The sequence below is a fragment of the Oryx dammah genome, unplaced genomic scaffold (genome assembly GCF_014754425.2).
Source record: "Oryx dammah isolate SB20612 unplaced genomic scaffold, SCBI_Odam_1.1 HiC_scaffold_26, whole genome shotgun sequence".
NCBI classification, from domain to species: Eukaryota; Metazoa; Chordata; class Mammalia; order Artiodactyla; family Bovidae; genus Oryx; species Oryx dammah.
Genome location: NW_024070210.1, coordinates 76,352,869 through 76,364,871, shown reverse-complemented (window position 1 = coordinate 76,364,871; position 12,003 = coordinate 76,352,869). Strand labels below are relative to the sequence as shown.

General features: G+C 39.2%; 1 protein-coding gene across 33 annotated transcripts in view; it reads left to right on the top strand.

Annotated features, from left to right (window-relative positions):
- The first annotated feature begins 1,662 nt into the window (after positions 1-1,662).
- Positions 1,663-12,003, top strand: part of HNRNPC (heterogeneous nuclear ribonucleoprotein C) — a 45,902-nt gene continuing 35,561 nt past the window's right edge. For 4 of the 33 annotated variants that reach the window (XM_040227144.1, XM_040227175.1, XM_040227165.1 and 1 more), the window contains exons 1-4: positions 1,678-1,838; positions 2,445-2,489; positions 6,464-6,627; positions 6,960-6,985. The gene's annotated coding sequence lies outside the window, so the exon portion shown is untranslated. Of the gene's footprint in view, positions 1,839-2,444; positions 2,490-6,463; positions 7,702-12,003 lie in introns of all 33 variants that reach the window. The other 29 variants (XM_040227142.1, XM_040227172.1, XM_040227163.1 and 26 more) reach the window with 20 other exon arrangements.

The window sequence follows — 12,003 nt, the reverse complement described above, 5'->3', positions numbered from 1 at the left end:
GAAGCTTCAAGTTCCTGTAAAAGGTCACTTTGACCAGAAACGCATTACACCCAATCAGTCAATCTTCTCAAATGCCATACTTTTTAGGCTGTATACTTATTTCCTTGTTCCTTAATCTTTCTAAATAAGGTCAGATACACAACTGCAGGCGATCAAACTCTTGACTGCCTTGCTGCTTTTAATGCTGTATTAAGCTCGTTCTTGCCCAAACTCCCTGGGAGAGTGCATCACTGCTTGTGAGTCACCGTCCTCTTCCAATCATGAATTGTTTTCACTTGAGTAAAGAACATTACACTCGTTACTAAATTGTCTTGATTTTTGCCATCTGACAGGTAGACAGTTTCCTTGTGAATCTGAAATTAAGAATTAATTCGAAACCAATGCATAAAACTGTATTCACAAATGCATATATTCCTTAAAATGTATAGAGTATCACATTCTCTAGATAAGTGTTCTGCAATCTTGCTTTTCCCAACTACACAGAGAAATATCCTTTATTCCTATTCCTAGCACAGCTGGCCCTTATTGCATTGCGTGCTTGGCTGCTATAATATAACCAGAGGGACTGCAGTGCAGACGACGCCAGTAGGTGGGAGACAGGATAGTTTCAGGATGCGGAGAATTAAGGGACGCGATTGTGGGTTCGGGCGGGGGAGAGCTAGCCAGTTGAACCAAGTTGGTTGGCATATAGGGTATTAGAAACTGAGATGATGATACTGGATGCTTGGGGCTGGTGCACTGAGACGACCCAGAGGGATGGTACGGGGAGGGATGAGGGAGGGGGGTTCAGGATGGGGAACACGTGTATACCTGTGGCGGATTCATGTTGATGTATGGCGAAACCAATACAATATTGTAAAGTAATTAACCTCCAATTAAAATAAATAAATTTATATTTAAAAAATAAATAAAACAAACTCCCTCAGCCTCACCACTTTGGGGGAAAAAAAAGTGAGATGACTTGGGGCCAGAGGACGAATGCTGTAGTATCCCAGGCCAGTATTTTAGACTTTATTTACCTTTCGCAGTGGCGAGGTGAGTCAGTTGTTTTGCGTGAGATATGGGTTGTTTGAAGGGCTTGACAAGCTGAGAAATGTCCAGAAAGGAGCTCTAGGGTTGGAAAAACTGCAGGGCTGGTTTGTATTCTAGCTTTTAGTGCTCCCTCCCCAGTCAAAGAAAAAACAATTTTTTTGTCCACCCCGCGGGCTGCAGCTTTTCCTTTTACCTAGGCCGGGAGCTAGGGCAGACCTTTCAGAAGTCTACCAAACAAGACCCGGCAATCTTTACCCGCCCGCCCCCCGCGCCGCGGGAATTCCGAGATCCGGGTGGGCCTCCTTCTAAGCGCTCTGAAGAGCAGGGATGGGATACTGGGACCGCCAATCAGACATCTCAGATACCCGGATGTGAAGCGGTGAGCCTTACAAAGGCAAGTTTCCACCCAGAGCTTCGTCAGGGTACAGTGGCCAATAAGCATGTCTCAGAAGATAAATGACAGGAAATATAACCAGTTACAAACTAGTTTCTCCCACGCATGTGGAAATTCTCTAGATTAGTCTAATTCACTACTGATTGTGATTGGATATAATTGTGAAGAGCGGTAGAACTGTCTAATGAGAAGCGGGAGCGAGAAAACTCGTAGCCAATAGGAGGATTCTCAGGAGAGGGGCGGGCCTAGACCTTCGCCTCGGCGGCAGAGGAGACTCGGGGGCCATTTTGTGAAGAGGCGAAGACTGAGCGATTGCGACCGCGTTGCCGACCTCGAGCAGCAATCGGCTTCTTCACGTAGAACCCAGGGGTAGGAGATTCAGAATCGAATCTCTTCTCCCTTCCCCCTCCTGGTAAGTGGAGGGAGCGGAAGCAGAGGAAGCGCTGGGTTCTTTGGGGAGCGCGAGGTGGAGTGGGAGAGAGGACGAGGGAACCCTCCCCTCGGTAGAGTAAGCAGGCCCCCATTTATTCTCCGGTTTGGGGGATTAGATCTTACGCGGAGAGTTTTCTAGGCCTCAGCCCTTGCGTAGATTTTTAACCCAGTGTCCTCTAGGCCACAATCGGCAGGGAAAATGCTGTTTTTCTTTTTCGCTCTCTTGTGTTAACGGCTGTCCTTTCATTTTCTGTGACCATGAGGACTCAGATTGTGAAAGGGATGATCAAAGATGCTCATGAATGAAGTTCAAGTTAATGTAGTGCCGATGCTTCCTGTTAAATTTTAAAATTAAGTGGGGGATGGGGAAGGGTTATCAAGCAAAAATTTTTTGTACCGCAAGCCTCCAAATTCTGGAGCGTACCGCAGGGTATAAATATGAAAACAATAGGTTTAATATTTTACTGATTAGTTTACGCCTCTCTGAACAAATGATGGACCTCGAAATATTTTCAATTTTATTTAAAAAATTGTAATCTGATTTACATATTAACAGTAATAATTAAAGCTGGATTTTTATCTGCAGGTTACAAATCACTTGAAATATATAAGTTAGTGGAACTTGCTTGAGGTAGGTATACTATCTTTCTTAGACAGAAACCGAGGCATGAGTGTTGATTGCCTGGGTCATATTAATCAGCCGAACTAGTAAGGAATTTGGTCGCCAGGTTAAGTCAAGTGGCTTTACCTCCCCGTTGGAATAGTAGATATTAAAAGTAATTACAGCAAGGACTAGCGGTAACTGGAAATACCCAAACTGCTCTTGGGGAAAAGATTATGAGTATTGCGTTTATTAATGTGACGTCCTAAGATTTTGTGAAGTTTGATTTTCGGGATATTCTGGCATTAATTTTCCGGACCATCCCAAAGTTGGCAAAAATGCATAACTATATGCTTTTTGTTAAGCAGGTATTATGGTGGTTACTATTTACTAAGCCCTGAAAACTACTAAACAATTTTTGCCAAGTTTGTAAAAATTACATAAGTTTCAAAGTATCACATTCACTTATCCAAGATATCGCTTTTTTTTAATCTTTGTGTAAGATTTAGGTGATTTTGTTTTTCATAATGTGTTAAACATTCACAAAAAGTAATGTTAAGTATAGTTTAAGCCCATACTGGGTAAATTTGTCCCTTAGGAACAGAAGCTAAAACTGTTACTCTAGGTAGCTATGTATCGATCCCTTAGCATATAGATTTTGTAATAGAATCAAAAGCTTTGCCTTAAAAAAAAAAAAAAAAAAGCTTAAGCATTTAGATTGTCACATGGACTTTAAAAGGGCAATGATTGGTTAATTTAGGAAATCATACACCTAATATTGTTGGCAAATAAAGAGAAATGTAGGAAATCAGTATTTAAGAATGGTTAAATTCTTAGATGGAAATAAAATTATTTGAAGTGCACTTTTCTTGCCTTGAGGTGTTAGAAATGGGTTCCTTAGGATCAGCATATACCAAGGTAACAGTTTAATATCACTCATCCGGAATGATTTGGCCACAAAATTAATATCTGAAATAACAGTAGATTTGATTTCAAATAGATAGGCATTAGTAACATTTTCATGTTGGCAGGAGAAGAGGGATTTAAGAAGGATGGCTTAAGCTGGAGGACTCTGTTTCCCATGCTCATGACTCTTGCTGTTTTCTTTAGTAGAGGATATAAACACACATTATTCCTGATTAGGTCTCTAGAGGGTTTTGCCTAGTTGTGTGACCTTGTTTTGGATGGAATTGCTGTTAGAAACACGGAATAAGCTCCAAAACAGCTAGTTTTTCTAATCTTAAAGATTATATTAACTGGTGGATGTGTGAGATGTCAAGTGGGAAGTGTGATAGTTGAAAGAACCTTGGTCTAGGGAGTTAAGAGAACTGGATTTTTCCCCTCCTGCTGCTTATTAAATCAGTTAAACTTTCTGAAATTCAGTTTTATATTTATAAGGGGTCTTAACAAGAGCCCTAGGGCTTCAGAAACTCAAGGGCAAGGCCTCCGGCCCAGCCTGCCCTGTTGTCACGGGGGGGTGTGAACCTAGAGCCTCCTGTCTTACTCATGTATACCCCTTTAGCATTCCCTCCAGAGAGGGTCCTCCCGCCCCCAACCTAGGTAAATGCAAGATCCACCTTTCCCACCAGGGCTGCCAAAACTGGTCTGCTTTCCCCACCAGAATGATGATGTTATTGCGAACTAGGGAAACAGGAAAAAAGGTACAGTCTCTCTCCTCACGGAGAAGGCGATGGCACCCCAGTACTCTTGCCTGGAAAATCCCATGGACAAAGGAGCCTGGTAGGCTGCAGTCCATGGGGTCACAGAAGAGTCGGACACGACTGAGCGATTTCACTTTCACTTTTCACTTTCATCCATTGGAGAAGGAAATGGCAACCCACTCCAGTGTTCTTGCCTGGAGAATCCCAGGGACGGGGGAGCCTGGTGGGCTGCCGTCTATGGGGTCACACAGAGTCGGACACGACTGAAGCGACTTAGCAGACTTCTTACCTCTTAATGTCTATTTTCTGTAATTCAAGTGATTTTTTGCCAGAAGGCTAAATAGTGTACAGAAATAGTTTTATTGTTGACAGCAGTTTTTGTATATTAGTAATTACTGTTAACTGTCTGTTAGTATTTCAGTCTTCAGATCATTTAATTAGTTGTCTTTGGGGAACATTATTTGCTCATACTTAATATATACTCATTCATTCTCATTGGGACCAGGGAGGCTTAAAATTTTGTACAGAATAGATTTACTAGATAGTTGACTATGGTGAAAATCAGAACTTTAAGATGTAGCATAGCTGCATGTGTTCTCTTAGAGATTGGAAATCTGAGGTTTATAAAGGGAAAATGGATTTCTGTAGGGCTTTATGGTATAGTATTTAGTGTGGTAGGTTATAATCTTCGAGTTACTATGTTTCAATCCTAATTAGGGGATAGAGATTCCTTATTAAACTCTACACAGTGGATCTTAAACATGAGCAGACATTAGGACCAGCAAGAGGGCTGGTTAAAACAGATTGCTGGGCTCTCCATCACCACTTTCTAATAAAGTCAGTCTGGGGTAGACCCTGTTAATGTGCATTTCTAATATGTGCCACGCTATCTTGGTTGGCAGCCCTCACTTTGAGAATACCCCTTTAGAAGAAGGTGTGCAAATCTCCTAGAGGTTTGACAAAGTATAAACTACAGGTGTACTATTAATTGCAAAAGTTACAATTAGGTGTTCAATTTGGTTAATCATTTTTGTGAGGGGTAGCTCATCAATTAAGCATAGTATCTTGGGAGACATCTTAAGTTCTTAAATTTGAAAGATGTAAATGTTTTACATTACTTTTTAAGCTTATAACATGTTTGCTGAGGATTTGTTTGTAGATGAACCAGTTATTTAACATCTTGACATTATTGAGTACCAAGTTCGGCTGTGATTCCAAAGAAGAAAACTGAATGTCTCACCATAACTGAACATCCCTTACACTTACACATTCAAAATGTATATTTGAATGTATATTCAAATAATTGTACATTTTCTGTAACTTTTTTTAATAGTTTGTGCATTTGTAACATTTAACACATCAGTTAAAATTTAACACAGTCTAAGCATAAAAGTAGCTTATTTGGTCTGCTGCTTCTCAAAAATAGATTTACTAGTACCTTTTCCATTGCTTTAGTCATTAATTTGTAATTGACTTAAGAAACACTTTTTAAAGCTCAGCTTAAATTTTTTTAGTTCACTGACATTTGGAAAGGAGAATAAAATCTCATGGCTGAATATTAAAATGCAAGTACAGTCATTCTTATTGCTCAAAGACCTACAATCTAATTGCAAATCTTAGCCAGTCTGTTGTGGTGGTATGTATCAGATTCTTAGAATTCCTATTTTGGAATTAGCAGTATGTACTATTTGTCAACAGTGGGACCACAAAGAAACAAACACCTTTTTGCCTGTTGTTTTTTTTTTAACATTGTATAGTCAGTAGCCATAATAATCTTTTTTCCTTCATCTGACTTTTCATTCTGTTACTGAGTGGATTAATGTGCTCTTTATTTAAACTGTTTCCCTGACAGATTCTGTCAGGTCTTATAGATTGACCATTCATTGGTTTTGAGACTACATGTCATCTTTAGTATGTATCTTCAGAGTAGACCCTTCCCCTTCAGTTTGTATGATAGGAAGAGCTACCTGGGCCTAAAATTTAAAACACAAATCTGCTTTCTGATGTTTGACATTTGCTCACTTCATCTCTGTTTACCTGGTTTTTCTAAATTTTCTTTGGCCAAACTGATTATCAAGAGGAGTGTTTGAATGTGGATATTTTTTTGAGACCCTTAAGGGAATACAGGTGCATATGTAATTAAAATAGTCACCTACTGACATTGAAGAATTGTGAAGCCAGTCACTGGTAGAGGTGATAATTCTATACAGGCTCTCTCCATCCAGTGGGATGTTATGTTTTACCAGAATGTTACATGAAATGGACAGATATTTCTGTCTTGGGGGTTTAGGGCACAACATTTCTGAGGAACTCTGACTCAATCTGTCCCTTCTCCTTTCACAGGGCAGCAAGGCGAACCCCATCCCTACTCACTGGAGCTCAGCTTTGATTTTTAACCTCCCTTCCCCACCCTTCCAGAACACACACATTCCCATTCCAAAATTGATTTTATAAAGACATTTTAAACATAATGATGCAACTTGGTGTGCACTACGGCAAATTTACAGGTGGTTTTTTTTTTTCAATTGTTTCCAAAAACGGGACTTGGATTTAAAATGTAATTTTTAAATTTCTATTTCTATTTTTTCTGCAGCAATTGGGTTAGAGGAGGAGGAGCCTTTTAGCCTCTCATAAACTGACCTCTCTACTTCCTCGTGTATTTTTAAGATTGATTGATGATGTGGAAAGGGCTTTGCTTGTCTGCTACTGAGAACTTTACCCTTGCGGTTTTTGTGGAAACTGCTTTTGGAAAGAGAAAAGAAATGAACTTTACTGACTTGACATTTTTGCACCTCCCGTTTTTCTAATCTGGGCTATTTTTATTTTTGTTTTTTTACAGTGAGATTTTTTTGATCTTCAGCTACAGTAAGTTATTCCAATTTTTTTTTTACATTTTTCCTGACTTTCCGCTGATTTCCTTTTTATTGTTGTTACTAGTTACTATTATTTATTATACTTAATGATGGTGATGATGATGATGATAATGACACTGATGATTTTTAACCGGATTAAAATCGAGTTTTTCTGAATGTTCATTAAGAATTTCTCCGGCCTCCTGATTGACTTTGGAGTTTTACATCTTGGGAGAGAAAGTGAAGGCATTAGCATTTTTAAGTGGATTGATCACATAAACCTTTTCTCTCCCAACCCTCCCCCCTTGCCCTTATCCCCTTCCCCACGCTCGAAAGAATTTTACTGGCTGTTAAGTCTGTGACCTTATTTTTCCTGATCTTTAACTTAACTGTTTTAGAGCATCTCTGGACGTCTGTATTTTTTATTTTTTTATTTTTGTTTTTTTTTTTTATTTTTAATCTTTCATTTGTTAAATTTTTAAACTGTGCTGCAATAAAATGTGTGTGGTATTACTTAACACCTATGATGATGATGGCATTTTCTCAGAAAGCCATCCCCCTCCTGTTTCCCTTGAAATCCCATCCTGCTTTTCCTATACACTACCCATCATCACAAACCACAAGCTGCAGCCACATGGATGCCCAGCCTGGAGCAGCAGCAGCCAGGATGACCTGGAGCCAGGGGGGCCTTCGGAACAGATGCACACCCTTCCTGGGTGATGGTAAGAGGTGTGAGGTCCACTTGGTTTCATTGGAAAGACTAGGAAATAACACCTGTTTAAGTTGATGTGGTGCAGGTGATAGCTTCTGGAAATGTTTAGGTTAGGCTTTTGTGTGTGTATCTCAAAAGATGCTTCCTAAGGAAGGACCCTTCAGGGTTTTGTAAACTAATGGAATTATGAGTGTCAAACTTGGGGTGCTGAGGGTTTTTCATAAAGCAAAGAGCAGCTGAAGTTTACATATATTTTAGAATGAAAATGACATGTTTTAATGATCAGCAAGACAAAAATGTTAGGTGTTCATTTTTTCTTAGATTATTGCAAATTAGTAAACATTTTCTGTCATTTAGAGTAATCTTTAGATTGTGACAATTGTATTCTGTTTAGGCTTTTTTATCATTAAAATTTAGCGTGAATCAACCCACAAGAAACATGCTTTGATATTGAAATGCTATCTGACTGGAAGGTTTTTTTAAAAGAAAAGGATAAATAGACTTTTTAACCTCAGAAAGCAGGAAAATCTGTATAATCTCTGTATCCAAACCAGGAAAGATCAAGGATTGACCTCTTTTTCAGTGATTACTTGTGGCCCAGCTACATATTAGGGAATCGACTGTGTTCCAAAGGTTAATGAGACTGAATATTCACAAGAAAAATGCAGAGATTAATAAGGATGTGGATAGTCAAAGTGTTAAAAATAACAGCAACCTGTAGAAATCGCAGAGAGTAGGATACAACTGAGTGACTAACACACAGTAATATTTTACTGACAACGGTGAAACATTTTGATAATTCACTTGAGAGTTGCTACTTGAGAGTTGCTACTTGAGAGTTGCTTTAATATTGAGCTGGGGTAAGGCCAGGGGAGAAGTAGAGTGGCTTTTAAAGGTATACTTAGCTGTGTGTACTGGAGTAAATCACATACTTGACCCCTCCCCTTACTCCTATTGAAAGTAAAATCTAGTTAAAGTGAAAACTGAAGGCAGCCTCAAAGGAAAACAAAATGGGAGGAAATGTGAGGTTACCTGGAAGAGGAATGGAAAATTTTCTTTCAGGTCCAGGTTTTATTGATATCCTTTTACAAATCCATTATTTTATGGGTCATGTTCTTCTGGTTTGCGGAGTGCAAAAAGGTATAATGGTTCTTCAGGGACTCATAGCCTTGTGAGAGAGACGGATGGATGATATAATGTCACTGTGGTTAAAGGTAGGCCTATAGAACTGTGCAATAGATGGGCACCTCATTGACTCTTAAGAGGTCAGGAAAGGCTTTTAGAGAGTTAAGGCCAGATTATAAAAATTTTAATACCACGCCAAGGAATTTGTACTTTATCCAGAAACTGACGACTATTAAAAGATTCTGAACTGAGGAATGATACCAGATTTTCATTTTTAGAAGTGTCATTGTAATAGCTGTGAGGAAATGGCCGTAGAGGAGAATGAGATTGGAGTAGGTGATAAGTAAGAAACTGGAATAGAGGGAAGAATAATGAACTGGCTTTACTGGCCAGTTCACTGGGCAAATATCACTGCCAAAAGCAATGGTACTGGGATTAGGAACCAGTAAATTTAGGATTTGGTGGTGGCTGTGATATGAAGAGTGATAGAAATGTTTATTAAACATTTGAGTGCTTATCTGAAAATCACCATTAGGCTTGAGCATATACAGGTGAACAAAACATACTGTCTCCTGCCCTCTTGAGTATTATAGACCATTGAGAGGAGAGAGAGAAGAATAGCACTTTCACAGTCTAGACCCACGAAGGAAAAGAGATGATAGTTACGGGAGCCAGATACAGATATGGCAGTAAAAGGGTGCTGCCAGCAAAGAGACCTTAGGAGCTGGCTTATGTTGAAATTGAGGTCAGAAGTTGGATTATCTTAGAACGCCCAGATGGGTGAGGGTGGGTTGGGTGGGAGGGAGTTGGCCTCAGTGCAAGAAATCCTACTATGAAATAGTCACCAGGAATACAGAGAAAAGACATGAATTTGAAAAGGTAGGCGAGAACCAAGCATAGTATATGGGCCCATGTTTAATATCTAGATTACTTCAGACACAATAGGAATTTGTTTGAGGACTTTGGAGATTGGAGAGATCTGGTTACTTTCTTGAAATTTCTTTTTGGCAGTTGTGTGGGGAATGTTAGTAATGAAGGCTAAGTGTAAGTAGGACTAAAGACTAGGTTAGAAGACTTGTTAAAATAGGCCACTATCTATTCATCTCTTGAAGAAGGTAGTAATCCTAAGCCTGAGGGCACTCGGCCTGGTTTTTCAAATGAGATTTCTTTGTGTGTATTGAACAAGAATTTGAAGAGGATATTTAGTTAGGCTTTAGAAAGTTAGTTATTTCTCTAACACCCGTGTTGAGTCAGACCTGACATAATAGCTTTCCTATTTGAAAGGAAAAATGCAGTACAAAAACTTCAGTTACTTGAAAGTGGTAAACGGGAAACTTAGCATTTGTCCATTACTGTTAAAGTTCCTGTGTTAACTTAATCATCGTAACCTTATGTAAATATTACTGTCTTTAACATTTTGGAGATGAGACTATTCGAGCACAGATTTGCATAATTTGCCCAAAGTTAGACATACCTAATAAATGTCAAGTGAGGTATGGATTCAACCCAAGCAGTTAAAACTATAGATATCAAGTCTTAATCATACTAGACTGACTGTACTTGACATGTGAAGTATTCTAGAAAAACATCTTTAATTTGATTAAAATGCCTAAAACAAAAAACTGCCCTGGACTTCTGTTTTTAGCAAGTTTTAAGCAAAATGTCATTGTTAAACTATTTTGTTCAGTTTACAACAGTTTAAATAGCATGAAGTATCCAAGGTAATTATTTGGGTAGATACAGGTTTGTAGTATAATTCTGAAGACTCTCTGGTTGTAGCAACATTCTTTAGGGAAATAAACAATAAACATTTAAAAGTGAGTTTCAGTTGGGAGAAAAAAGTAATCATATTATTTATGGTTTAAAAAAATGTGTAACCCAGAGGGATTTGCTAAATCTAGTGGTCCTTTCAATCCTTATCATTCTTTTTGGTATGATTTAACCAGTTGAGCTGCCACTTTGTAAAAATATTTTTACTTAGCTTCCAGGTTTTATTCTCTTTCTGGCTATTCCTTCTCCCACTTGGCTCTGTGGTTCAGTTCTTCCACTTCACTTTTCTACTCACACTTCCCTGAGTCATTTCATTTGGTCACATGATTTTCTACACTGTCTATAAGCTGCTGCTAAGTCACGGCAACCCCATAGACGGCAGCCCACCAGGCTCCCCCGTCCCTGGGATTCTCCAGGCAAGAACACTGGAGTGGGTTGCCATTTCCTTCTCCAATGTGTGAAAGTGAAAGTCAAGTCGCTCAGTTGTGTCCGACTCTTAGCAACCCCATGGACTGTAGCCCCCAGGCTCCTCTGTCCATGGGATTCTCCAGGCAAGAGTACTGGAATGGGGTGCCATTGTCTTCTCCCATCTATAAGCTGGTGATGCCCAAGCATATATCACCAGCCTGGACTTCTCTTATTGTCTTTATCCAGTTACCCAGCTGACGGCTTCCATGAGTGTTCAGTATATATTAGTTTAAAAGTCCGAAGCTGGGCTCCTGCTCTTCTCGCAAACCAGTTTCTTCTGCAGAGAGTTGCCCATTTCAGTTAATGAAACTGGCGTTTTCATGTCAGGCCAGACTTTGGTTAGCCATCCTTGACTTTTTTTTTCCTCTCATACCTCATCTTTGGCATTGTGGAAAACACTGTCATTTCTGCCTTTAAATTATAACAAGGATTCACCACTCATTCTGCTGTGACTTGATCCAATTTCAAGTCATCATTTGCCTTTGGCACATTATTGCAGTAGATTTATATTTCTTTTATACCTCCACCCCAGTGTGTGGTAGCTAGATTGATCCTATTAAAATAATTTTGAAAAATGTATTACCTGAGTTTCTGGTTTGAAACTCACTTAATAGCTGCCTATTTCAGCATTCAAGTCAAAATTGTATTGTGATTTACAAGATGTACTATATGATCTGTTACGCACCTCCTTCTTGTTAACTGTATACTACTCTGCTTCAGCCACACTGGCCTCCTTAACTGAGATTTGAATATAGTAAATGAACTGCGCTCAGTTCCTACCTCAAAAGCCTTTTTGGGCGGGGGCTGGGGGGTGGTGGGTTTTCTTCCCCAGACAGGTTGGATTCCTCAGTTCATTTTCAAGTCATCCACCTCAGTGTTTTCTCTCACTTAGCCTTCTCTTCTAATTGCTCTTTAGCACTTTTCATCAGCTCACATATTATAGAAGTTTATTTTTT